We start from the raw sequence: 25,907 nt of genomic DNA on the forward strand, positions 1-25,907 counted from the left end.
AAGAATCAACATGAATGTCACCATCTTGAAGGACCAGCGAGGAATAAATTCACGGCTTTTAAATCCAATCCAGGACGGTAATTGCCATTGGGCTTTTAGATAAGAAAAAGGATAGAGTAAGCCCCCTTTCCCTGTTGTGCCACAGGTACCTTCACAATGGCCCCCTTGCTCAACAGGTCTTGAACTCCACCAACAGAGCCTGACTCTTCACCGGCGAACTTGGAACAGGGGTAGAACGGAAAACTTGCAAGGGAGGCTTCTCAAACTCTATACGATAACCCAATCTGATAATCTGCAGTACCCACTGATCCCTGACAAATTCTTCCCAGACCAGCAAAATATTCCTGAGGAGACCACACCACCAGGCCCGCCCCAGAAACGCAGGATAATCATCATGTTGCTTGACCGGCTAAATCCAAACTTCCATGCTGGCCTCTGGACTTATGGAAGGAGGGACACCCCAGCCACGTTCCCTACCACAAATGGGCAGAGCGGCCATCTTAGACTGAAACGCCTGACCAAAAACCCTCTTAAAGCCAGCAAACTTGCCCTTCAGTGGCAGCGGACAGGAACCAACACCGTCTTGTCCTAAGCAGTTTTCTTAATCAAAGCCTCCAATGGGTCCCCAAACAGTTTGGACCCGTGAAGGGAATTTTCATGACAGCATTTTTTTGTGATGCCTCCACCTTCCAAGGCTTAAGCCATAACTGCTGCCTAGCCACCACAAAGGTCCCTGCAGCCTAGGCACTAAGGGAATCAAAAGACAGGTCAGACAAGAAACGCAACTGCTGTACCAACATAGTCAGTGACTCAGAGGGATCTTCCTCCTGAAGCAGCTGCTCTGAGATACTTGGACAGCCCTTCAACAGCGACTGACACAGATAACTGGTATACTCAGCAGATCTAACAGCCAAATTGGAAGCCACAAAAGATCTCTTCAGAGCCCCTTCAACCCTCTTATTCCCAGGATCTGAAGGTACTGTATCCTCCAACACCACAAGGCTGGCTCTAAGAAAGTCCTGCAAACAGCGAATCAACCTTCACGACAGAAGGTAACTCATCGAAAAACCCTTGTAATGGATAAAGTTTTGCCAGAAACGAGGGAAAAGCTTGTTTGTCCACATCCCTCCATTCCCTTTTAAGCACATTCCGGACCGACTTATGGATGGGCAGACATTCAGGCTCCTTTCTCTGATTTCTTGGCAAATAAATCCTCAGATTGCTCTGCCACCAAGGGCATAGGAAACCCCAATTGCCCCGCACATGCTGCAAAATACTGCGAAGGTCAACCCCATGAATAAATCAACCTTCCACCTTCTCCTTTCAATCACAGTCAGGATCAGGAGTATCAGGGGCATCCAACTTCTCTATTTTAGGCCTCACTGCCTCCCTGGGGTGAAAAGCAGCAGAAACAGCTGCCTCCATCATCCTCTGTATATCAGCCAAGGAAGGAGTAGCTGGAGACCCAGCAATCACCCCCTCCTCCAAATGCTTACACTTTTCTGACCTCTTTCCCCCTCCACGACGAGTCAGAGGCCAGATAAAGCACACCATCTATATACCATAACTAATTGACCTGCAAACCAGTCCAATTAGATCCTAAATCATAGTTGCCGAGACGTCCACTGACCAATGGCCATGTAGCAGCAAACACGATTCCACCCTGCTGGCCAATCATAGCACCGCCCCACTGGGCTCACAAACCACAAAAAACAATCAGGCCCATCTTTGCGTTTTTCACACATCCATGGACCTCCTCCGGATAAGCACCTTTCAAAAACATGCCCATAGCAGAAGCGGCCTGCTCCGTACCATGAACCAGCACCCACCACACCCCAGGCACAACACGGCTCCCATGGGAAGGGAGCGGAGCCCACGGCCGTCCCGCTGTTGCAGGGACTTAAGTCATGCCCCCCCATTCAATGCGAAGCACATCTCAAACCGCCTCACATTAAATGAAGCCAGCCCACACAAGGAACCCGCACCCACCACGGCCCAGGAGTGCCTGGCAGGCCAAACAAACGCAACATGCCCTCACCCAAGCGTGAGGAAGCCTGGCCACCCGACGTAAACGGAACGGAGCACGTGGTCGTCCTACTACAGCAGGCACTCAAGCCACGCCTCCGACAAGAAAAGGCTGCTAGAGCATACCTCAATTATACTTACCAACAGCAGGGTTGGATTAGGATTGAAAATCGGTCCGGGCATACAAAAAAGAAATCGGCCCACATTTGAATAATGCCTTTCCTCAAATGACTGCTTCGGCGTAATCTTCTAATCATGTAATCCTATAAACAAAACAGAAAAGGGGCGGGGGCGGTTCGGGGAGAGAATGGGGGTAAGAAATAATTTAAACAGTAGTTTACACTGCTGAAATACACCTGGAAACAAGTGAGGCCACTTCTGCTCAGGCCCCCTGCCCCTACTCAGTATTCACACGTTAATGGGCGGGCCAGTGAGAGAAAGGGAGTGATACCTCTGCCTATTGCTAAACAGGAGGTAACGAGCGCCCATCTGCCTATAGAAAGGCCACCCAGACACCCACTGGGCCCCTGGCTGTTCGAACAATAGAGACAGCGCCCAAATCGGCCCCCAGGCTGCTCAAAAAAAGCAGCCCACAGGAGGGACTCGGACACCGGCCCCTCGGGCATTGCCCGAATGCCCGTGTTACCAATCCGACGTTGACCAACAGCAGACATCCTCACCAACCGAGAGTACAACAAACTGTTCCAGTCGCAGTAACAAGCATTGAAAATGCAATAGGTCTTGCCTTTGATTAAGTTAAAGCCATTTGCTTTGCTAATGGTATTGTATAGCAAAGCAGAAGACTTTAACTTAACAAAAGGTGAGACCTATTGCATTTTTAATGCTTGTTTTCTATTCTTTTAATCAATGCTTGATGCTTGTAAAATTTTAATGTGATTTTATGTACTTTTCTGGTTATGAAATATAACCGAATAAAGTCTTTTGATACTGAATCTGGCATTTACCATGAACAGTGTGTTGATCTATCCAGCTTTATAGCGAACACACTACAGTAAAAACGTCTAAGGTAACTTGAAAGAGTTTAGGCACTCCAAAAAACAAAAAGAGAAGAAAAATGATAATCACAGTTTAAGAGTCATTCAAATTCTTCAGCTCAAGCAATAGACTACTGAGAGAGATTATGAACATTTTTCATATTCCAGAAATTAATCCAAACCTGCGCAATCTTATAATACCCTGTCCTAAATTAACATTTAGAAGAAATTATTTGTTCAAAATCCAACTCATTCCTAGCTACCCAGACTCTGAAACACCAAGAGCCGGATTTGGCTCTCTAGGTTACAAACTAGCTTCTCCAAATGTGAATCCATTTGATCGGAGTCCTTAACAATTTTCAAAGTTCTTGAATGTCAATACAATGATTAAAGAAATTCAAAATCAGTTCATGGGCATTAGCAACCTACTAAAAAGAAAATAATCATTTCAAAAAGCTAAAGCTTGATGGATTGCTTACTTGCAGCTAAAAGAGCATTGTTTTGCACAAATAACGAAATGGCAGAAGTGTTCATAGTAGGTTAAGTAAAGAATTATGAGTTTCCAGGGTAACTAATCCGTTTGTGATGAGGACAGACAACTCATATGTTGTTTTGCAGTGCTATTCTACATAAACTGTTTTCTACATATACTCAGGAAATGTAAAGTATTTATGTGCACAGTGATATTTATGAAGTAAAAGACAAAAAGGAAAGGCTTTAAATATAGCTCAAATACTTAGAAATACTATCCTCTCAATCAATCAACATGCCATTCATCGATCAATGAAGATTGCCAGAATTCACTACAATGTTTTGTGCGATTTACTGAAATTGAGGAAGAACAATTAACGATGCTAAAAACACCTGATACTTTTACACTTTTTTGTTTTTATAACTGTGTGCAACATTGAAGCAAGAAAAGGGCTAAACCCCATTATGGACTGCAACATGTAATTTCTCTACTAAGCATAAATTGACTTTTGATGTGAATGTATGTGGAAAGGGTATTTGTATGTGTTTTGTTTACATAGAAAAGATAAAGTAAATCTATAATTTACCTGTAAGGTATACATTTACTGGTTGCTTGAAAAGAACATATTTTAGTAATATTATATCAATTTAACTTAACGTGTGTTTGTATTAGAATAAGATTTACATTTTCGCCTATTAAGTATGCTTTAAAATCTGTAATGCTGCTTTAATGCGTGAACATCCCCTCTTAAAAGCAAAACTCATTTGTTGTCACCTTTCATCTTAATACATCAGACATTTATGAATTAAAAGCCTGATGCATCTTTGTGGCATACACCAAATTTTACAGTCTCTACTCTATTGGACATATTTGAACAATCTACTGTTTAGCAAACAGATTTGAAATAATATATGCATAGTCCGGGAACCAAATTGAAAACTTCTGGAAATCTAGGAAATGCATTTGAAGTATGTGTAGTATAAGAAAACTATTGATCCATAATTTAGAAAAACTGTTCTGATTGTATCTGCAGTGTACAACGAGTAGAGAGAGCCCTTGCAAAGTCTAAAACATATTCAAATACCAGTGGCCTAGAATGCATTTTGGAACCTATGATAATTAGAAAATCATTTAAATTCTGCATTTCGTCTAAAAAAACAGCTAAAGTTCGGAAGTAGTCCAAAACTGTTTGAAATGTATTAGTGATTGGTGTAATGGAAAATGATGTGCCCTCTTGCCACTGCTGGTGCATCTGCCGAACAGCTAGTACTAGCTTAGGCCTCTTCATTCACAGGGCACGTCACGCAAAGATGCTCCACCCCTTTCCTACCTGTAACATGTGAGCACTAGAAGGGGTGAGTGTGGAATTATATAAATGTGCATTAGTGCAAAGCATGCCTATTTGGGCCTTTCGCGTTTCACTAAATGCGTCAGTTTAAAACCTTTAAAATGTATCGGACAAAAATATATCAAAGGAATGCTTGGTCACGTGAGCGTAGCATGTGGAATTGAAAAAAGTGCGACATCTCTGATCCACTGATTGCTAAAACAAAGGTTTTTATTGAGTCACTTCACCGGCATTAACATAAAGTTGAACTCGTTTCCGCTGTGCAAAGAAACCGATCCCTTTTCTCCGAAGTAAATTTGTGGCATTTAATAAATAATAAAACAGCAGCTTCGTCCTCTTTCCTCCTCTCCCGTGAAAGCCCCCCCCCCCCCCCCCAAAAAAAAAGATACCACATGTCATGTGTTATAGAACTTCGGACAGGGCGGTGCAAACACATTCTTTTCAAAAGTCAGCCTTCCTCTGGTTTAAATAGCTGCATTCCTGCTTTAAACGCCATTGCAATGAATTCGGTCGCCCCACGCGCACCTCCCACCCGACCATTCACGCCGGAGCAGCAGCAACAGTCGTCAAAGGGCTCGAGCATGCCAGCTGTTCAGAGCACTGCTCACGGTCACAGGCAGCTTACATGTCGACGTTTTAGCACCCTGCCAGCACAGTGTATATGTGTGTCAGGCCTGCCGGTGCCTCCCGCCCTCTGGGCTGCGCTCTTGTGCGCACTCAGTGAGTTGGGGCGAGTTTCTGGGGGCAGATGTTCTGTGGAGAAGCGCCAGCGCGCCGGGTGGCCGCTAAAAGGCTGCTTGGAGGGCCACCTTGGGTTTATCTGCGAGGGCGGGGGCACGGGGGCGATAGGGCTATGTGAGTCACTTGATAATAGCTCCAGCCCTCCACGGGAGACGCTCTCAAGTGGTAATGGCACATTATGTTCATCACTCGCTGAGACAAAGAGCCTTGCCCACTGTCACTCGCCACACCCTTGGAGTGTGGAGCTGGCGGCACAGGGGAGAGTGCCCGGGTGCTTCCTCACACACACCCAGTCACCCGTGCCACTGTTTGGGAACAGTCGAGGGCAGGGCGTGATTTAGGAGGAAGAAAGACGGTGGCACTTTTTGACTATGGCTACCGACTTTTATTATGCAAGAGATGTGTGTTTTTTTGGGGGGGGGGGGTGGGGGCGGACTTGGAAAACAAAAATCTATATTTCGCGCCAGATAAACACCATGTAAATAGTGAACGAGCGTTCCTGTGGCATATGCATATCTTTCAGTAGAGACAATGAGTGACAGAAGAGAGATTGGCAACTAAGTGCTATAAGGTGTTTACTTATTAGAAAGGCACACGACTGAAACTCTATTCGCAGAGCACAGATAGATCTAAAAGGTCGAACATCCTCTGAAAAGCAGAATATATTAAGTTAAGTCAAGATGGTTGAAAAAAGTCACAATTTGACGTTGCGCGCTCGGGCAAACCGAGCTCGTTGTGAAAGCTCTACACTTTCCCGCATTGTACCAGAACTTTGTGCTGATGAGACAATAGTAGACACTGTGTGCATTTAATAGAGGGCAAACCATTCTGCAGTCCGGGGGGAGACGCTAACCTGTACATCTTACAACCAAGTAAATGCTATGGCTTTTTTTTCCAAACCCTACTTGAAAAGTGCCAGATCACATCTAAAACACCCCAGCCGCCAGCTTGTTACCCCAATCCCCGTCAAAGGAGGGCGTGGAGCCGGGCACAATTGAAAGGATTTGGCAACGTGTCCCCTGCGCCAAAATGGAGCCGGCGCTCAGTCAGTCATGTGCAGTCCTTCCCTTATTACATTCGGCTCCTGGGTTCACCTTCAGAATCTCCCATTTGCGTCCTCGCTATTAAAAACACACCGTTCTCTAAAGTCGAGGTAAGAGCTCGTGCGAGTGTCCTTCCGTGTCGTGAGTGTGCGATATCGCCATTTCTATACCTCCGACGGGGCACGGGAGACCCGATGTCCCCAATTAACATCTAAACAACTGAGCCATTTGACGACTTTGCAAATGGAAGTTTATGCTGTTTTCCCCCCAGCCTATTTGCACAAGGGGTCATGTTACTGCAGGCAGCGGGGGCGGTGGGAGGATGGTCGCTGTGTACCCCCACTTTATTAATCACCCGAAATAATCGCATATATATTTTTATAAGGAAACGGCACACCGTATAGTATATAAATTATACTCCTCGATTATTTGGCTAATGGGGATGGGATGTCTCATCTCCGGGCAGTCGCAGCCACTTGAATTATTAAGGGCTTTGCTGTTAGCATTGATCGGGGGTGGTTGGCATGTGTGCGCAGAATGCCAGATTTGTATGTTACATGACCTGTGTGTCTCCGCCTGCATGTTATGCGGGGGAAGGGGTGGGGGCAGTGGTGCTTGCAGCAGTCTTGCCGCGCCGGGGCGGAAGAATGGAGGCTCTCTCGCTGCCACTACTCCCGAGGACACACAGAAACCTGTTTGATCTCAGTGTGGTCTTCCATGTATGTGGATGTATTTATGTATTTATTTTATTTCTATTTTATGCAATGTTATATAGCGCGAACTTTACCCGATGGTGTCAGAGCGCTTCCCCTCCCTGGAAATCGGTATTTTGACGGAGCGTGGGCCAGTGACTTCATTGCCAGTGTTTTTTTGGAAAGTTTGGGGAAACTTCCTTCCAAGGCACGGAACTTTGTTTTCAGCAGCAAAAAGGGTGGGGTGTTGGAATTGGGCAGTGTGCGTGAGTGTGTGAGAGAGAAGGAGGGGGCTGGGTGGTGTAGAATGACAACCAGACGTTGTTTGCTGATGCAAATCGGACAGCCCATAATTGTAACCGAAAAAGCTGCCAATGTTGTGGATTGCACTTTGTGTTCCGATCTGCAGAACGGCTGCTGCACGATCTTGTCCCCGTTTATAGAAACTTCCCCTCTTTTAGTGGAAAGAGCCACTTGCTGCACTCCTCCCCCTCCTTTGCTAAATATATTCGCCCCGCCTTTTATTTGATCCATATGCTCACGCCCCATGGGCGCCGTTGCGCTCGTGCTCCGCAGTAAAAAGGCCCGGTGTAACCTGAGGAATTTGAAATGCAAATAGCAGCCCGTGGGCGCCGAGGCAGAACAAATCAGCCTTTTACCGAGGGGCAGTAATGCCTGCGCCCACTCCCTGCCTGCCCGCTTTCGGGTTGGTTCGAGTCGGGGGTGGCGCAGGACTCCTGACGTCGGCATACTTCTTAGGTGCTGCGTTATTCGGAGACGATGGCGTTGGAAGCACTTTACATGAAAAGTGATTAGAAGATTAACATCTGTCGACATGACCGTTTCATCCGCAGCCGGAAGTAGGTCAGCGCCTCTTCCAGGATCCCGGCTGCTGTGCGCATACCTAACAATGAGCCTGCTCTGCAACGAGTATATGTTTCAATTGGCATATATGATGTGACAGGCTGCGTTCGCCAAATTCGCTTTATGTTTGGAGGGAGTGCCTTGCGTTGGAGAACAGAAGCCGCGCCTTTGCTCTTCACCCACAATGAAATAGGAGCCCCCCCTCACACACCAGAAGGGACCCCGCTCCCAAATTACGAGGGTGTCCTAAATCACAGGTGCCCTTTATCATTAAACGAGGCGAAGACTACTTAAGGCAGATAGGAAATGCACTGTGGATTTGCATGGATCCGCCCAGTGGGTGAGTGACAGGCCCGTCCCCTAATAGGCGACGAGCACAGCCTGCTTCACACGCACGAGGCAGCGCTCGGCGTGCTCCTTTCGCGGCTCCTGAAGCTCGGGCATTACCACCTCACCTCACTTCTTTCAGTGCCTGAACTCTTTCCTCCTTACTTTTATCTCGCTCTTATTTAATTCACACACAGCCACGCTCCTGGACACACGGTCCTAAGGTCGGTCTCACCTGTAAGGGGACCTGGGGCCTTATTAGGGTGTCAGATGCCCCTTTTCCGTATTCAGACGGGATGTGTCAACGCAGTTGCATTCTTAAAGGGAATTCATTCTTATGACTGTGACCAAATATACGATTTGTGCAGCCAAAATTCAAGTACACGAGAGTGTTAGACCAAATCCACGGGTAGCGTGCTACCTACCCACAATTCCACGAACGCTACAAGTAATGACTGTTTCTGCAGCAAACAATGAACACATTCAGGGCAGGAATGCCTGCCTCGAATCCTTTCCATGCCCTGTGCTTTGCTAATCCGCCATTTAACCTCACCCAAGCCTTTGTACTAAATGAGCGCATTCACAATCCGAGTTCTGCTTGGAGTGGAAAGAGCTCCCCACGAGATATTTACAAAATGATGGCTGTTGCGTCAGTTTAATATCTTTTCTGTAAATCTGGGTTTGGGGAGGACTGTTTGGCACTCTGTAAGTGCCCACCCCCAACAGAGGAACACTATAGCAGTATTCCAACTGGAGGTGAAAAAAATGCCACTGGTGGTAAATATTTTATTTTGATGGAGGTTACTTGCTTCCTGTAACATACACTCCTTTATAAGGAATGTGCACAATACCCAATATTGTTCAGATACCCTGTTTATGTCTCACTGCAAAATGTTATCCACCCTTTCCACTGTGCCGGTTCAGGACTTTTAAGCAGCGAAGCAAAACTGATACAGGATCATGGGTGGAAAAGGCGTACGACTCTACCATCTAGACAACATTCGAAGTAAAGTACTGCCCTGTGAATGGGCATGGCCAAGTTGTAAGGTTATTAGATGACTCCGTGAAACTAAAGACAGTGCTGCAGTTCTGGATGTTTGTTTATCTTAATGCATCCTGGGAGTTGTAATTCTACTACTTTTTATTTAATCTCATTGAACTAACACATTAAAACAATGATTTGTAAAATTTAAAGGCCATAACTAGAGCATTTCGAACTTGGATGTAAACTCATTCCTTTACCTTATTTTGACTTTCACAAACAGTCATAGAGAACGGACAGCCTCTGCGAGAGGTAATTCCTGTTTGGGGCATTGTTAGTAGCGAAGTAGAAAGTTATCAAAGCCAAGGGAGAATATTCTCAAATTACAATCAGGGTGTTCTAAAAGGAGCCCTGGAGACATATAAACATGCACTCAGCTATGAACATAGTGCTCACGTCAGTGTCCAAATTGAAATGGTGGGTACCGTTGGGGCCCACTGGCACTCATTTCTGCCGGTGGAACTTATTTTTCCTCATCAGACTTTGACTCTGAGCAATAGAGAGAAAATCACAAAAGGGGGCAAGAATGAGTAAGCGAAGTCAGAACAACTATTACAGAGTGAAGTCAGGAATGAAAAAGAACTCGCAGGAGTAAGAGTCTGAGAGTGTGTGGTGGTGCATAAAAGAGAAAGGAGGTGGAATCAAGACTATGTTGCCTTGGTATTGGGTATCACGTCATTCGCTAGCACACACTGCAGCTTTTAAGTAAAACTGTGGTCCCGATACGCATTGTTTGACAAATTAAGCACTGATCTTACATCCATTGTTTCTGATTCCATTACTTTTTGACTCTGGTACATGTGCTCCAACAAAATGGAGAAAAGTAAAACTTTGGGTTGTTGCAACCTAGCTTTTTGTCAAATCTGAGTAGTTCATTCCTTAGGGTGAGTGCTTTATTGTGCAGAACCCCTACTTCCTCTGAAAAGACCATGTTGTGTCTTTGGCATTTTGAGTGAAAGACAACAAAACGCTGTCAATCTTAGAAGCATATTCTACACTTATGTCAGGTGAAGATCAGCTGGCCCCTCATTCTTTCCAATTCCTCTTTCCTTTTGGCACACCAGTGTTACATGAGCTCATTCATTTAATCCAGTGTATCATTGCAAAGTCAGATGAGGGAACCCTGGATCAGGGCTGTTAAGGGTCATTCTGACTTCTTGTAATGAGACAGATGAGCCTCGTAAATACATGCAATGGAGATGGAAAGGACATTTATATATGGATAAGAGTCAAATCCTTCCTCCTTTTTCCCTCAGGGCAGTGATACTCAAAGTGTGGCCCTCCTGACATTTACATGTGGTCCCCTGGTCAGCAGCAGCACTGGTCTCCTGTATTCTCGACTGAGCGCTTACATTGAGAAAGAAGTTAAATAAACAGGCATGCCTTTATTTAAAGGTTAATTTAAGTTAAGTTAAGGCTATCCTGCTCACATAACTTTAGAAACACTTTTTTTTAAATACACCTTGCAGTAAAAGAGTAAAAATATGGTAAGATCTCTTCAAAATAAAAAAGTGTATTTCATAAACAATCAGAATCGTTTCACCTTTTTATATCGCATTATATCAGTGCATTGAGAAGTATTGTTTTAAAATCAGTAGGTTTCAAATATGAAATTACAAACATTAAATTTACCTCCCACCCTGACGATAATGTCAGTAGTAAACTAAGATGGAAGTCAGTTGTTCAGTGCACTCTTTGGGATGGATTCCTATTATACATGAAAAATCTGAAGCTTTTGTTCAGGGCACACCTAAACGTCCTGTATTTCGATGTCCTTTTATACATAAGAATGGCTTAGGATCACACAGTTTGGCAAAGTGCTGGAAGACAGGAATATTTCCAGGTTTTCTGGTTCCACTTTGTGCAATTCAGCCCCTGTATGTATATGCTTCACTTCAACTGCACCCATCTTACTGCCCCCGCCCGCCTGCCACCCTGCAGGCATCAATGCGGCCGTCGGCCACATCACAAACAAAAAACCTTTTTGCCCCTGGGAAAATGTTTGTGAATACCCATGTCTTAGAGTGAAAGATATTAAAAAGCTTAACTCCATAATATCTGTGTCTAGGCAAAAAAGTTACTCTTCATTGACCGTGACCAAAAAAGTGTATTCTTGAGTTACCTGTTCCTGTTAATGAAGTCAGGAATTCTCTTATGATGGACACATGTTCAGTTCTTTCTGTATTGGCACACAGACTTGAAATAAAACAATGTAACTCAGGTCATGCAGTATATTTACACTAGCTGGGAGTTTCAGTTATAAGCATGTGTAGCGCGGGTTGTCTAGACTAGAACTTTTGGTCTAGAACTTTTTCACTCTGATACTACCCTCAATTCGAGGCACACTTTTCTTGGTCATTACTTCCTTTCACAGTAGTCCAGTTTGGATGTTACAACATTGCACTATGTTCTGAGCTCTGAAATAGTTTTGCACTAATATTAAATGTTTTGCAACAATGTATTTGTACAGCCCAGTATGAACCGTTTACATTACCTCTCTCAGTGCCCTTGGAATAGTGGAGGTTTGTCTCAAGAGGGATGAGTTTCGGATCATAACTGCCTTCCACCAAAACAGACATGTGTCTTTGCCCATCATGCTAAGCATAGGTTTACATTTTTTTACAATGTGTTTGCCTCGTAGACTCCACCTTGAGTTCGGGGAAGGTCAAAGTTTGTCTATCCCAATGATTGTTTTTTCAGAGTCCATGGTCTTCCAGTAACTTTGTTGTCCTAGCGAAAGATTCCAGAGTGGGTTGGGCCATGAAACCTTCCAGACAACTAGTGTCAGTGTGCTATGGGTCACAAGTGTCTGGCTATCGATGGCAGTGTGTTAGGTGGCTAACCTTTATTTAGGTATGGTAGCAAAGAAGAAACCCATCATACCAATGATAGTGTTCTATGGCTGCACCAGAAGAGTACCTCTGCTGTTTCCATAGTCATGGTCCACCCTTTACCAGTATTAAGGTAGTTGGAAATAGCAATATGATCCCCACAGTAAACCTCAACGTGTCTTCTGTTCAGGCACAGGCAGTCATGTTCCCCAGTTCTGTGCTGTCGATCCTAAACTAATGCTAGCATAAATGTTGTTTTGTAGAACGCCTAGTGTAACTGAAATCCTACTTCTAGGACTGTCTGGGTCAGTGAGGAGATTCCTTTAAAGGTTAGTGGTTCCACATCTCACTAGTGGAGAAATCGCAGGTTTGCAGCCACTTGTGGCAATTCAAACACTAGTCCTGAAGAAGTGAAGAGAACTAATTGACTGAGGCAACTGACACTGATTACTCTGATTTTCCTACGAAAGAGGGATTGAGGCCACGTGGGTGTACCCTTTCTTCGGTTAGTATTGAATCCAATCTGTAATAGGATTCACAGTTGAAGTTGAGTTCCAATGTAATGTCAGAAACATAGAATGGCAGATTAAATACTCCTGCCAATTTCTGTGCCTCCTTTAAGCACACAGTTCCTACATAGTCTCCAGGTTCACACTCCTTGGTCAGGTTTAATTCCCCTAATGTTTTTCTCCATTCTCTCAGATATTTAATGTATCGCATTCACTATTATTTTCATGAAGCAGAAATTATACAATGTTACTGTTACCCCATTAACCTGTAGATGTAGAAGTTCTTTGTGGGAAATGTTAATTTCTGTTTTTTTAATTTCTGCTGTCCCCTGGGCCCTGCCCTAATCTTACTTTGCATAGGCATGTAGATCTAAATCCTCATGTTTCAGGACTGGTGCATTTGTCCCCTTGACTGTTTTAGAGACTGGTCGCTGAAAAATACTTTGGCAAGTAGACCATAGATTTCTATGCCAAAAGTCAGAAAGTAACCAACGTTATAAAAGAAACATTACAAGAGGTGTTATGGGTGAAATCCAATACTTAACTTGCAGTTTGCTTGTAACAGTGAGCAGCACAGCCAATATCCATATAATGTACTGACAACAGACATAACACCAAAAGGGATTTATGACATCATTAATGCATTATAACATTGCTCTTTTTAAAAAAAAAAACGGTTATTGTATACATATGCCAAAAAATTGAGGTAAAAGATGCCACTTTCAGGAACTAAAATGGTACATTTTCCATTTCTTGGGTGTGTGACGACACTCTGGCGTTTAATGTGAGATTTTGAGACTATGATGACACTATTGGGGAATGTGGTGACAACTTTTGTGAAACTAACAGTACATTTTATACCAGTGACCACACATCGTATGCAAAGGATTCTTGGAATACACCTTTTAAGTTTATATGAAACGCATGCAGGGATGTTCCAGGTTTCCAGTCAAATGACAGCTTCCTCTTGAGTAACCTTTAAGAGGATATTGGTAAGCTGTCAGTGGTCCTGCAGACTTTCTTCCCTGTGTCATTCCTACAAGGACTGTTGGCTGTCGGTAGAGCTCTGGTGTTGCTTTACTATAACATCTCTGAAGAGATAAGGTGCTACTATTTTATTGACCATCGAGTAGTTATCATCTTTGAAGCTATCACTTTCAACACAAGCCCTGAAGAAGTCCCCTGTTTGGGACGAAATGCGTCAGCTGTATAGTGCTTCACTTAGGCTCTTGAAATAAAGGATTACAAATTGAGGAATATCATCTTCCGCGATTCATTGAATCTTATACAATGTATACTATATGTTGTGGTGCACCTTTGCTGTTGTGATTATGCTTTGAGTTCCTTAGGGAATAGGCATTGTTGCGGTGGGTGCCAATCAGTGTGCACACGACTCCCCATCTGACGATTAGGGGTCAATATATACGTGGGGTTGTTGTTTATTAGGTGCTGTTCAGAAGAGGGTTCCACCGTTGGGTCTCTGTTTTCCTAGATGTTATAGCACATGCGTAGGTTAATAAGAGATTTAAGAAATATAGCGCATAAGTGGAATGAAGACATAAGTCAATGTAGCACCTATGTAATGACTCTGGAAAGGGGGTGTGATAAAGTGGACCAATGTGAATAAACAATTCACCTTACTTTGGCAGAGTGGAAGATAGGTTTTGTGTCGGGAGTGTGTTTTTAAAGGCTAAAGCCTACTGTGATGGCTGACGAGCCCTTCGTCAGGGAATATCTCTGCCGTTGATCACACGGCCCGTAGAAGAGAAGTGTGCTCGACGTATGATCTGCGGCAGAGCTATCCACTGATGAAGGGCTCGTCAGCCAGAAATGCATCGGGATGGAAGAAGGGATTGATGATTGTATCCAATAGTATGATCAGATTTCCATATCACTGCTGAAATCAAGCGATATGATGAACTAAATTTGAAGATGGCTGATAACTAATAAATATCGCCTAATCACACAGAAACATTTTCTGTCTCATTTTTGTTGATAACTTGAACAAAGAACAACCCCAGGATCATGGGGCCTTTGCAGTGCTAGGGGGGACGGACCCTATCAGGGGGTGCTACATTGTGACGGAATGCCACACTCTTTGATCAGAGAGTGAAACCGCTTTAGCACTCGACAAATTGAATATGAGCACAACTATAGAGGAAAAGATGTGCGTGTTCTTCCTTTTACCTATTGCATTACATTTGAGAGAATTTAGTTGAGAGCACCTTAGGTAATGTAATCTCTGAGCTGGAGATGTGAGCTGCACCTCAGGGTTAGATTTGGAAACCTGAGTCCTACCCTTGCGCTCTTTCTCTGTTACTCAGATGATGGAACACTGGCCTTATGCTTTTCTCGTGGTGTGAAGTCAAGTTGCACAGGATGTGGAATGGCGGAGCGATTTACTTCCCTATGAAGAGGTTTGATGCACTCCAGAATATCTCCACAGTCCAGGATATCTGCACACAGATTCAGGTTTTCATCTGGTGGCTGGCTGACTTCATTGGGAAACAGGAAAAGGCATGCCTGTATCGTTGTGCTTCTTGAATGAAAAAAGATATAACTTATAAAGAAATAAATGGCAGTAATTATCAGGATATTATCAAAGACAATCAAAACTTGCCCCCCAAACACCCTTGTTCAACACAATTGTTGTTCACATCATCCGTATGAGAGTATCTAAAATACACATGTACAGTAAAATACAATGACACTTGACTGTATTTGGGCAGAAGGTTGCAGACAGTGAAACGTTAATAAAAAACTGATCGGTGTCCTAAAACATCAAAAAAGGAAGCTGTTAATGCTCATATGAGAGTGTTGTTGATCTATGACTGTTCGTGACGTTTTACAACGATACGTTTATAAAATAGAATAAGTTTTAGGAAGAAGTACAGGCACCATACAAATGTGTATAGTGTAATGCTTATCCAATATCACCTCGTGACAAGGTCCTTGTTGGGTGAGGGCGCAGGCCAACGCTGCATTCCAGAGAAGAATTGGTTACCAGTTCCTAATGTACATGTCTTAAGTAAATAATCAAGTATTCAGTTTCCCCGAGGTGCAGAAACGGTTGGGCTGCGTTAGGATGCGATAGGTTTTGCTGATTGCATTACTGAAGAAGACGCCGTCTCTGATCAGACTTGGCTTTGTAGCTTGTATTTCAGTGCCCTTTTGGCACCACCCAATTCAGTTCTAGAAAAAAGTCACGTTTGGATTTGACTCTTTCTGCACCCAAAAAAGAGCATTCAGACATTTGTCTGGCCGTTATTCCATTCGCGCCCCTCTGAAATGTGGCCAAACAACGGTGGGCCAAAATGGAGGCAGTTTTTCAATGCTGACTGCCACTCAATTGTGTGGTGGGAAGTCTCGACAGTCAGTTGAGAAGTACTGTTTGAGCTTTACAGCTGGCTGTCCACAGCCCTTGGCCTAGCGACGGCTCACGTCTATGTTTAGCTTCTCCAGCACCCCAGAGAGGTAAATCAAGTATTTGAGTCTTAGAATACGATACACTTTGAATTACTGGAGAGTAAGGCAAATACTTTGTAATAAATTCTCCACTCGACAGGTGATGCCTTCCATAGACAGTTCGGGACTTTTTGTTGACAGTTTGCTCTTGCCTTCATTTCATGGCGGAGGTAGACTGTGGTTAATTGCGGGTTGTCTTTTGTCTCAAGACACGTCAGCGATTTAGCCAAATCCCCTTCTTACGTCGCACAGCCATTAATTGTTAGTGCAGGATTATTACAGAGGGCGCATCCTTTTCAGTCTTGGCGGGAGCCAACGGGTCTTGCAGGGAGGAGGGGGGGATTTGAGGGCTGTTTGTGTGTGTTTTTAATACCAAAGTGTATATATAATAAATATGAAAACACGAGGGTGCATTGCGGTAAGGGATAGAGACCTGGGACACAAGAAGAGAGAAGCGAAACGGAAAAAGGGGAGAATGAGGTCTTCTTGTTGCCTTTACAGGAAGTGGGTCCTTTGCTTTTCAAGCTCTTTCTCAAAGAAGAGACTCAATTGATACGGCGTGATAAGCACTATACGAATGCTAAGTGCCTGCATGCATGCCATTTTGGATCCATAAAGGGATTAACCAACACGTGCTAGGGTTTCCAAACTGCTAATAGTCGCAGCAGCAAATAGTTGCTCTAGTCTCAAAATCAGGCCACCGCCCTGCGCCCCTCCATCCCCTCCTTTCATTTTCCACAACCGCCCGAGCAGAGTGAATGAGGAAGCGAGATCTTCTATTGAGAAACCATCAAGAAGCAGAGGTGGTGCATTACTCTCATCCCAGTGCAGGCGGGGGCCGTACCTGGCTGGCGGAGGAGGAGACAGGCAGCTGTTGCTGTGTTTGCAGTTGGGGTGCACTGTGGCGACTGCAGGAGGAGGGAGGGCGGCCGCGCGCAGGTCTGTGGAGGAGGGGCAGAGCAGCACCGGGCTGTCCCTGGTCTGCGCGAGCTCTCACTCCCAGCAAAGCACGGAGGCACCAGCAGGCCGAGCTAGGAACTTCATGCACGGCCGGGGAGGGGACAGAAAGCAGCCCCCTGGGACGGGCTCGCGGCCGGGATTCTGCGCCGTCTTTCCACACGGATGCTGCTGGACTCCGAGCTGAGGCGCTAGGCTCACACACCCGGATTTGCACTTTGGAATTATGCCGGGCTCTCTGGGTTCGTTGGAGCGGCGCTTTGAGGAGGTAATTGTCTGTTTTGAAGTATGGAGGGAGGCGAAGCCTGTTTACGTCCAGCCAGGCACCCCCGACCTGAAGCCTCTGCAAATGAAAAGTTTTGGGAAGAAAAAAAAATGCGTGTGTGCCACCACAGTGGAGTCCCTAAGTAACTGCTTGCAAGTTTTAGGATTTGCCGATTGTAAAAGAACAAAATCATGTTTTTTTTTCCCCTTGGATATATACATCACTTCTGCTTCGGAATATATTGTAATCCCACCAATTAGAACAGTTGTTGGTGTTGTTTGTTTACTTCGAACGATCCGGCTTTGGAAAATTGTGTTTTTTGTTGTATTTGATATTAGCAGTATGGCTAATATGTTGCTAGTGACAGAAATATGTCAAATGTATCCAGTTTCCCTCGAGTGTGTGCGCGTTAAGGTAATGAGATGTTGCCAAAACCTTAGCTCCCAAAACTTGTGTCAAAATAATGATATTTCGTATGTGCCACGAAAAGCAGTGGGCACGGTTTTACTTGAGGTGGACTGGCCGCGTGGGAATGAATCAGTGCCATTTATGGACTAGTTGTGTGTATGGCTCACAATGGAGGCTCCAGACTTTCCCGCATTGTGCAGAAGTTTGTGCTGATGAGACAATAGCAGACACTGTAAGCATCCAATATGGAGCAAACCATTACGGCTGCGGGAGGGTTGTTTGATAGGACAAAGCTATTTAACAAGTTATCCGTGCGGTTTACCCCTCCCGCCCACGCCCACACAAAATATCAATCCTATCAACTTGTTGATGGGAGTTTAGGCGATGATGTGTGCTTCGGTGTGAGGATGAACCCGCGATTTGGTTGAGACACCCCCCTCTGGTTGAATGGATAATCCGAGCAGTCTTGCGCCGTCCTTTGCTTACTACCCTTGGCGCAGGGCTCACCTTCGGTCCCTCCCGTGTGTGTCTTCCATGAAAAGCCCCTCGACCTCTACAGCAGGTGAGACCCTGCGTTCGTGGCAAGCACTTTCTCTGGCCGTGGGTCCGAATGCCCCATTTTGATAAACAGAGGATTTGAAAGTGTAACTTTTTGCTTGGGTGTCTGCATTTTCCTTTCCTCGCCTTCTCGCTATTGCGTGTTTTGTTTCTATATTTACCGATCCAGGACGGCGTGGCTTATTGCTGGTAGTATAGACCCTGTTCTTTATGTCCGCTGCATCTTACATCTGTTTCTTTGCTGTCGGTTTCTAAGTTGTATGAATGCATTAGTGGCGGCCGCGAACAATACTCTCGGAGCCCGGGAAGTTGGGGATCGCTGTGTGAAGGCGGGGGAGGGAGGGAGGGAGGGGAGGCTCCGATGTCCCTCCCATTGATGACATCCCGAGGTGCCGAGTGCTCATCACCCGGACGCCTTCGTGCCCGGGGCGTTTCTCTGGGCTCCACCACCCCAGCAAATGTTGTCACAAGAATGAGTTTATTATTCACCTGTTAGTGCAGTTACATGTCGAGCATTGATAACAATTGTAGGTAGTTTGTTTATGAGGCTAACGGGGACTGTCTCTGCACCGAGGTTTCAGTTGTAAAACGACAGACTCGCTTTACTTTTGTAACACTTGCCAAAGTACTCAGAATGTGGTGATATGACCAAAGTAGTAAAGTCTTCTATGTTGGGTATATTTTTTTGACATTTCTCCATTCCTTATTAAGCTATAGCGCCAGGATACTCTAGTGACGTATGTTCGTACTACACCGTAATTGCATTGTAATTGCTAGTATACAGTGCTGTGTTTGCACTTTACACATTTTATAGATTGAAGTGAACATCGCCTCTTGCCCACGCCGAACAAACCAAATTCCTAGCTGCAGTCTTTAGTTTGTTTCAGGCCAGCCACGCTTTTTGTGAGTTTTATCACTTTATATTTGGTGTCAGGTGCCTGTCCAAGTGTGCTTTTGTGGATCTGTGTTTGATAATACACACAGCCCCATTTAGCACCCCCTCTCAACTCTGCCTCCTTACCCCACATGTGAAGACTTTACCACCATTGTACCATCAGTCATCAGCAAAACCCCGGTACAACCTGTGGAATTTAATATGATAGCAACGGCCCATGGCGCCGGAAGCAGGAGAAACCACCGTGAGAAAGGGGTGGGGAGCGGTTCGTCGCCCCCCTGCATTACGCATTTATGTATTTTGCAATAATTGCGTCATGACGTAAGTATGCTTGGAACCGCTCCTGTGGACGTCTGTGATGCTGTCTGAAGTGCTTACAGGAAAAACAGATTAGAAGATTAACATCTGTTAACATGGCCGTTTTATCTGCAGCCAGAAATAGGTCAGCGCTTCCTTCAGGAGCCCGGCTGCTGCTGCACACGGGGAGTAATGACATTTCACTAATGACTGGGTGCCTGTTGGTCTTAATGTACATTTTGCATCGCATTGTACAGTGGCCAGAGTATAGCTTTGGTCCCGACAGCTATTTATTGGACGAAGAGGGGGGAGGGGGGGGGGGGGCGACTAGCCTAATCCACAGTTAGCGGGCTCGCATGTACCGGTTGGCGCCTTTCCATTAAATTAGTGAAAAGTGCTAAGACTCGTTTTAACTACGCTATACAAATGCTATGATTGATTGAACCACCGGTGTAAACCCGCTCTGCTTTGCATGGCTCCGCCCTTCGGTGAGTGACAGATCTGGCACCCAACGAGTAGTGTCCAGAGCTCACTCTGGCGATATCTCGCCTCACTGGCCTTCAACCCTCGACCTTTCTCTCTCTCACCTTCTACCATTTATATTTCTGGTTATGCTGTTCCGCGTTTTCCAATACCTATCCCGCTCCACGTGCCTCTATGTCTGTTTTTTTGTACTCTACGACTGCCTGTTTTTTAGTTTTTCATTCTGTTTCTCTTTATGTGCTATAGATGTGACTGTCTGTGCCTGTGATCACTCTCCATGAAGTACAATAGGTCAGTTGAGCAGACAGAGTTGGCCAGTTAGGACGGTCCTCGTGATGATTGGCTTTTTTCTGTGGATAGTCCTTCTGTGGAATTAATGGACGCTTTTTTCTGCTTTGTGTGCATAATTAGTTTATTGCACTTGCAGCCTCGTGACCACGCGAAAGAAACATGAACAGTGTAAACATTGGCCGTTTTTGATGCAAACAAGGAGCGTGCTCTGTCAGTGGGCACCCCACACTGGTCCCTGGTAGCGCACTCCATGGCTGCAATCAAGCATGACCGTCCAAAGTGGGTTTCCTGTCTCTCAGAGACTACGTTTACTTTTACCGGAAGTGTCGTAAAGCTAATTAAAGCCGCCGTTGTATCTAATAGTGCAGCTGCACTTGTGACTGCGATTTGATATGTGGTTTATGTTGATTTTGCTGTAGCGTTTTTGGCTCAAAGTCCATGTTTGTTGCGAGTCTCAGACCAGTGAGCTCGCCCTGTATTAGCGTGTTGTTTACAGTGTTGGTTCGGGTTAATGGTAATGCAGATAGCTGAGAGGTGATGTAGGCCGATATGCAGGATCTGGTCACTTACACACAACCCATGGGATGTGTTGCCTGTCTACAGTGTCACATACTTGGAGCCTTGATGTCCTGCTGCAGTAGCAACTGGCGCCCATACCAGAATCCGAATTTTCGTTGTTTTCTGGTGCTTTGATATCAAGAGGCCATTAGACTAACTAAACCACATTAAACCTGGATAGAGCTGGGAACAGGAATCAGGTGCTCTTTCTCTCTCAGCACTAAGACATTTTGTAAAGTGAAAGAAAAAAAGGCAGAAATCCAATAACTTTCAAGAATTTTACTGGTAGTAATAACACAACCCATATGACTAGGCTCACATCTAGGTATTCATGTTATCCTGTTACCGCAGCAATCTATGTTTATGGGCCCACACATTTAGCCCATAGAATTAATTGGTCTAGTGGCCAGGAAATCTGAGTCTCATACGCACCATCCTCTTTTGACAACACTTCGACCTCGTGTACGTTTATTTTCTTCCCTCCATTAGTCACTACTCTGGTCTGCTAAAGATTGGAAGGGCCTTACCACAGTTGTAGGGCTTATCGAAGACATAACATTTACTGTCTTTCAGAATGACTTGTTGGTTGCAGCAAAATTTGTTTTCTATTAAGTTCAGAAGTGGGCAGGATATGGAAATTCCCTCAGTGCTCTCTCACCTTGCACCCCATCCCCTTTAAGCCACTCTCCTCATTCATGCACCTTATCTCCTCCCCTCCAAAAATTGTGATCACATGAGGAGTTTGAGAAAGCTTCCCTTTTTTAATTTTCATATTGCCTTTCTTTTGGTTTTATAATAGAGTTTCTCCTTAAGATTCCGTAACTACTTGAATGAGTGATACAGCTGGTGCTGCTTGTCATGTTTAGGTGTGTTACGGGAGAAGAGTGGGCGGACCCTTATGACAATGGCTGTAGCTTGGCTCATATGGACTCAACAAGCCATCCACTGTAGAGTAGAGTCTGCCACAATCAATCGTGCACTGTGTAAGGAACGTGTTTCAAGAGGAGAAGAAACACACAAGGCTCATCTTTTATTGGTAGTTATAAAGGTGGTCAGAAATTTGCTTAGGCTAAGAACATCATCCTTGCATGCAGATTAAGATGCCTCGTTATCGTTTGATATTGCTTTGATAAAGCATTTCCTTCTTGATTCTGTGTGGGTACATTTCCCCATGAATGTTGGTAGTGGTTTGGCAATATCATTTCAATCTTCTGTTTGCCATGCTTTTTCTGAAGCTTGAAAGCAAGACTGCACATCTCATAAATAATGACATTAGTGTGTCAGTGCTGGCAAAGAAACCACTGGCTTTGTGCGTGTCGTATTGCTCAATGTATTAGTAATTGGTTTTGTTTTGGCAGCCTCTGGAACCTTTCACCGTCACCGCATGGCATGTAATCTTGCCAGTTGGGCCGGTATTGTCGATGAGGCAAGCCCAGACTTATCGGGGTGCTCTTAAAGGATACACTGGTGAAAGCTGTATTGTGTCTCTTGATGACTCTGAATCACAAGATCTGGACGTGCATAAGTGCATGCTTGTGTCACTGATGTGGCATGACAAGCTTGTACATTAGGTGGTTGTGGAGAGCAATACGTACGTTTTCAATCTGCAAGTAGGTTGAATTATCTTAATTTACTTTGTACACTAGTACACCATTGTGTGTGTGTGTGTGTGTGTGTGTGTGTGTGTATATATATATATATATATATATATATATATATATATATATATATATATTAGCAGCCCGTCCCGACGTTGTCCCGGTATGAATTGCTGCCAGCCAGTAGTATATTGTTTTGTAGGATTTCGTTTTGATAGCATTTCTTATCTGTGACAGGCCTGTGAAATGCTCCGATTCACAGTGCACTGCTGATGCACTTAAGAGTGCGCGTTCAGTAGTGTGTGAACTCGAGTTACCCTACTTTATTTTTCCTTGCAATATTATATAGCGCCAACTTGACAACATGGCATGAGCATAATTTACATTACAGAAGAACACATTCATTTGTGGTAGGCACGGGGAGACAAAGCAATTTGCCTGGAATCACAGGATGTTGAGCTGATGCCGAGATTCGAACGTAGCTCCCCAGCTCTAAAGTTCGCAATTCCAACACTTGTGGCGGGAGGTGTGTCTAAAAGTGTATGTCGGTGCTGGCCATCAATGAGAGAGACCTGTGCATTTTTCAAATGGGTGGTGAAAAAATATGAGTATGTTGCTGGAGATGTGGGCCGCCGTGCCACCAATGTACTTACTGGGGGAGGGTAAACACTCATTATTCCGCAACTTTCTTTCCGCATACCATCACTCCGCATACTTTCATTACGAAAGTACCATGACTCCGCAATGCCAATATAACGCATGGCATTACATTTTATATGCTTTTACCACGCATACATTTACAACGAAATTCGTTGTAAATGCATGAATGGGAAAAGCATGTTTTTTTTTAATGTTTGGATAAGGTAAGTATGGGTATAGGGCTATACGTTTTGGGGTACTGAGGTATATGTTTTGGGGTGTTTGGGTATTTTAAGTGTTCAGATATAGTTTTGGGTTCAGGGGTACAGAGGTAGTTTTAGGGTTTAGGGATAGGTATGGGTTTTGGGGTTCAGGGGTATTTTTAGGGTTCAGGGCTAGGTTTGGGTTTTGGGGTATAGGGGTATTTTTAGGGTTCAGGGGTAGGTTTGGGTTTTGGGGTACAGGGGTATTTTAAGGGTTCAGGGCTAGGTTTGGGTTTTGGGGTACAGGGGTATTTTTAGGGTTCAGGGCTAGGTTTGGGTTATGGGGTACAGGGGTATTTTTAGGGTTTAGGGATAGGTTTGGGTTTTGGGGTACAGGGTATATTTATAGGGTTAAGATGGGTTGGTGTTTAAGGGTGTTGGGGTATTTTAAGGAGTAAGGGTGGGTTATGATTATGGGGAGCAGGGTGGGATTAGCACACGATAAGAGACATGGCCTGAAGGGCGGAACTTACCACATGCCCCAGCGTTTGTCACACCCCCAGCACACGCCGACAGCACAACGCAGACACGCCCTCAAGGAACTACTTTGCTGGCACGGTTCTTTAACCTTTTAAATGTATATGGTGAGCATCTGCATAGCCTATGTCCTTCTGCTGCAACTGCCCTTTCAAACGCTGTATTGGGTGTTGTGATTGGTGCTGTGGTTCCTGAGATTACCCGCCTCAAAGGTTTGGGCTCTCTCTTTATTATATTACTAGCAGCCCGCCCCAGCGTTGCCTGGGGCAGAAGGGGGCTGCGGGCTGCATTATCCCAGGGCAGAACTCCCTCCCGCCCTGGACTTAAGCAACATGGCGGTGCACCCGCCGACTCCCTCCCGCCCCCCCGCCTGCCGCCTCCCGCCCGGACTTCAACAACACGGCGGTGCACCCACCGACTCAATCCCGCCTCCCGCCCAGACTTCAACAAACCACGGCGGTGCAGCCGCAACGTACCTCTCACTGCTCCTCCGCTTCCCGCCGGCTCCTCCGGTTCTCTCATACCGGCGCTGTTGTCTTCCGGCTCTTCCTGGTTCTGCTTCTCGCCGCTCCTCCCCTCACTCAGACATCGCGCTGCTCTTCCTGGTTCTTGTGAACGCCGGCCGCTCCTCCCCTCACGCAGACGTCGCGGCCGGCGCTAGTTGCAAGGGACTACTTGTTTTTTTAATTTTAATTTTTTATTTTACGTTTTAATTTTATTTTATGGAGCCTATGTCCATCTACACACCCTGAGGATTACAAAAATGTATTGGGTGTGTGGATTGGCGCTGTGGTTCCCGAGTTTACCTTGCCAAAAGGTGCAAGTTCTCTCTTTATAATAGTAGTATAGATAAGTAAAGTATATATAGTTTTGTGACTCATACCCGTATCCTTCAGTACTCCAGGATGCACATAGTATAGTTTTGAGTGTTTACAACTTGGCTGTGTGTATCATTCCTTTGGATGTGTTTGATGTCGTGAATTAGTGCCGGGTAACAGATCTTTTTAAAGTATTGCATAATCAATGGTTATCTGGATGTTGGTTAGGGTACCAGAATATTGTATTCAGAATAGTATCTTAGATAAATATAGTGTCCAAATTAGCATTTAAGAGAATATTATCTCATTGGAGTTAATAATAGATAATCTACACCCGGTGGGACAGTATTTTTGTAAACTATTTAGGATAGCTTTGACTAATATAGTTGGCTAGGATTTACATTGATGTGTTTACTCCGAGTTGCATGCCTTGACTTGTGATCTTGGATACCTCTGCTGTTGGTCTCATACAGCCACCTGCAAGCAGAAGAAAAATGGTATGACAGGGAAATGCTTCACAAGCATCCATCTATCTATAGTTTGGACTGACTTTGGGTTTGAAGATCAGCGTAAAAGCCTTGGTGTGAATAGATGAGTGATGGACTATGAAAATGTTTGAAATGGCGGCTTCTGCTGTGTCTGGTCAAGGATCCCCATACTAGTTCAAAGCGTGGCTTCTCAGATTCTGAAGCATGGCTCTTGTTGTCAATATAGTACGTCTATTCTGTCCCATAAGGCTAGGCCCTTTGTAGAAGTTTTAAATTGGCCCTAATAGACCAAAAGGTTGTGGAGTCAGTGTTTTGCTGTTTCTGGAGTTTCAGCTGTCTGCGAAAAGGCAGGTGGGTACAGAATGAGCCATCACTGGAGATATCTTTCACCATAGCTATTGTATTCCTTCTAACCCATCTCACACTATGAATTTATGGACCTGGTCAAAGCAAGCAGCTCTGCCGGCAGCCCTTCTGACCCCTGTCCGCCACAAACTTTCAAGACAATTCTTTTAACAACCTCTACTGCCACTCCAGTAAGAAGAATCATCAATGATT

At 44.8% G+C, this 25,907-nt stretch overlaps 1 protein-coding gene across 5 annotated transcripts in view; it reads left to right on the forward strand.

The window, feature by feature from the left end:
- Positions 1-6,649: 6,649 nt before the first annotated feature.
- The window catches only part of ZNF516 (zinc finger protein 516), a 324,879-nt gene continuing 305,621 nt past the window's right edge, over positions 6,650-25,907 (forward strand). For 2 of the 5 annotated variants that reach the window (XM_086965229.1, XM_086965234.1), the window contains exon 1: positions 17,106-17,579. The gene's annotated coding sequence lies outside the window, so the exon portion shown is untranslated. Of the gene's footprint in view, positions 6,735-7,247; positions 7,344-17,105; positions 17,580-18,493; positions 18,547-25,907 lie in introns of those variants that run through there. The other 3 variants (XM_086965230.1, XM_086965231.1, XM_086965232.1) reach the window with 3 other exon arrangements.

This window comes from Lissotriton vulgaris, chromosome 4_1, assembly GCF_964263255.1.
Source record: "Lissotriton vulgaris chromosome 4_1, aLisVul1.2, whole genome shotgun sequence".
In the NCBI taxonomy this organism is placed as follows: domain Eukaryota; kingdom Metazoa; phylum Chordata; class Amphibia; order Caudata; family Salamandridae; genus Lissotriton; species Lissotriton vulgaris.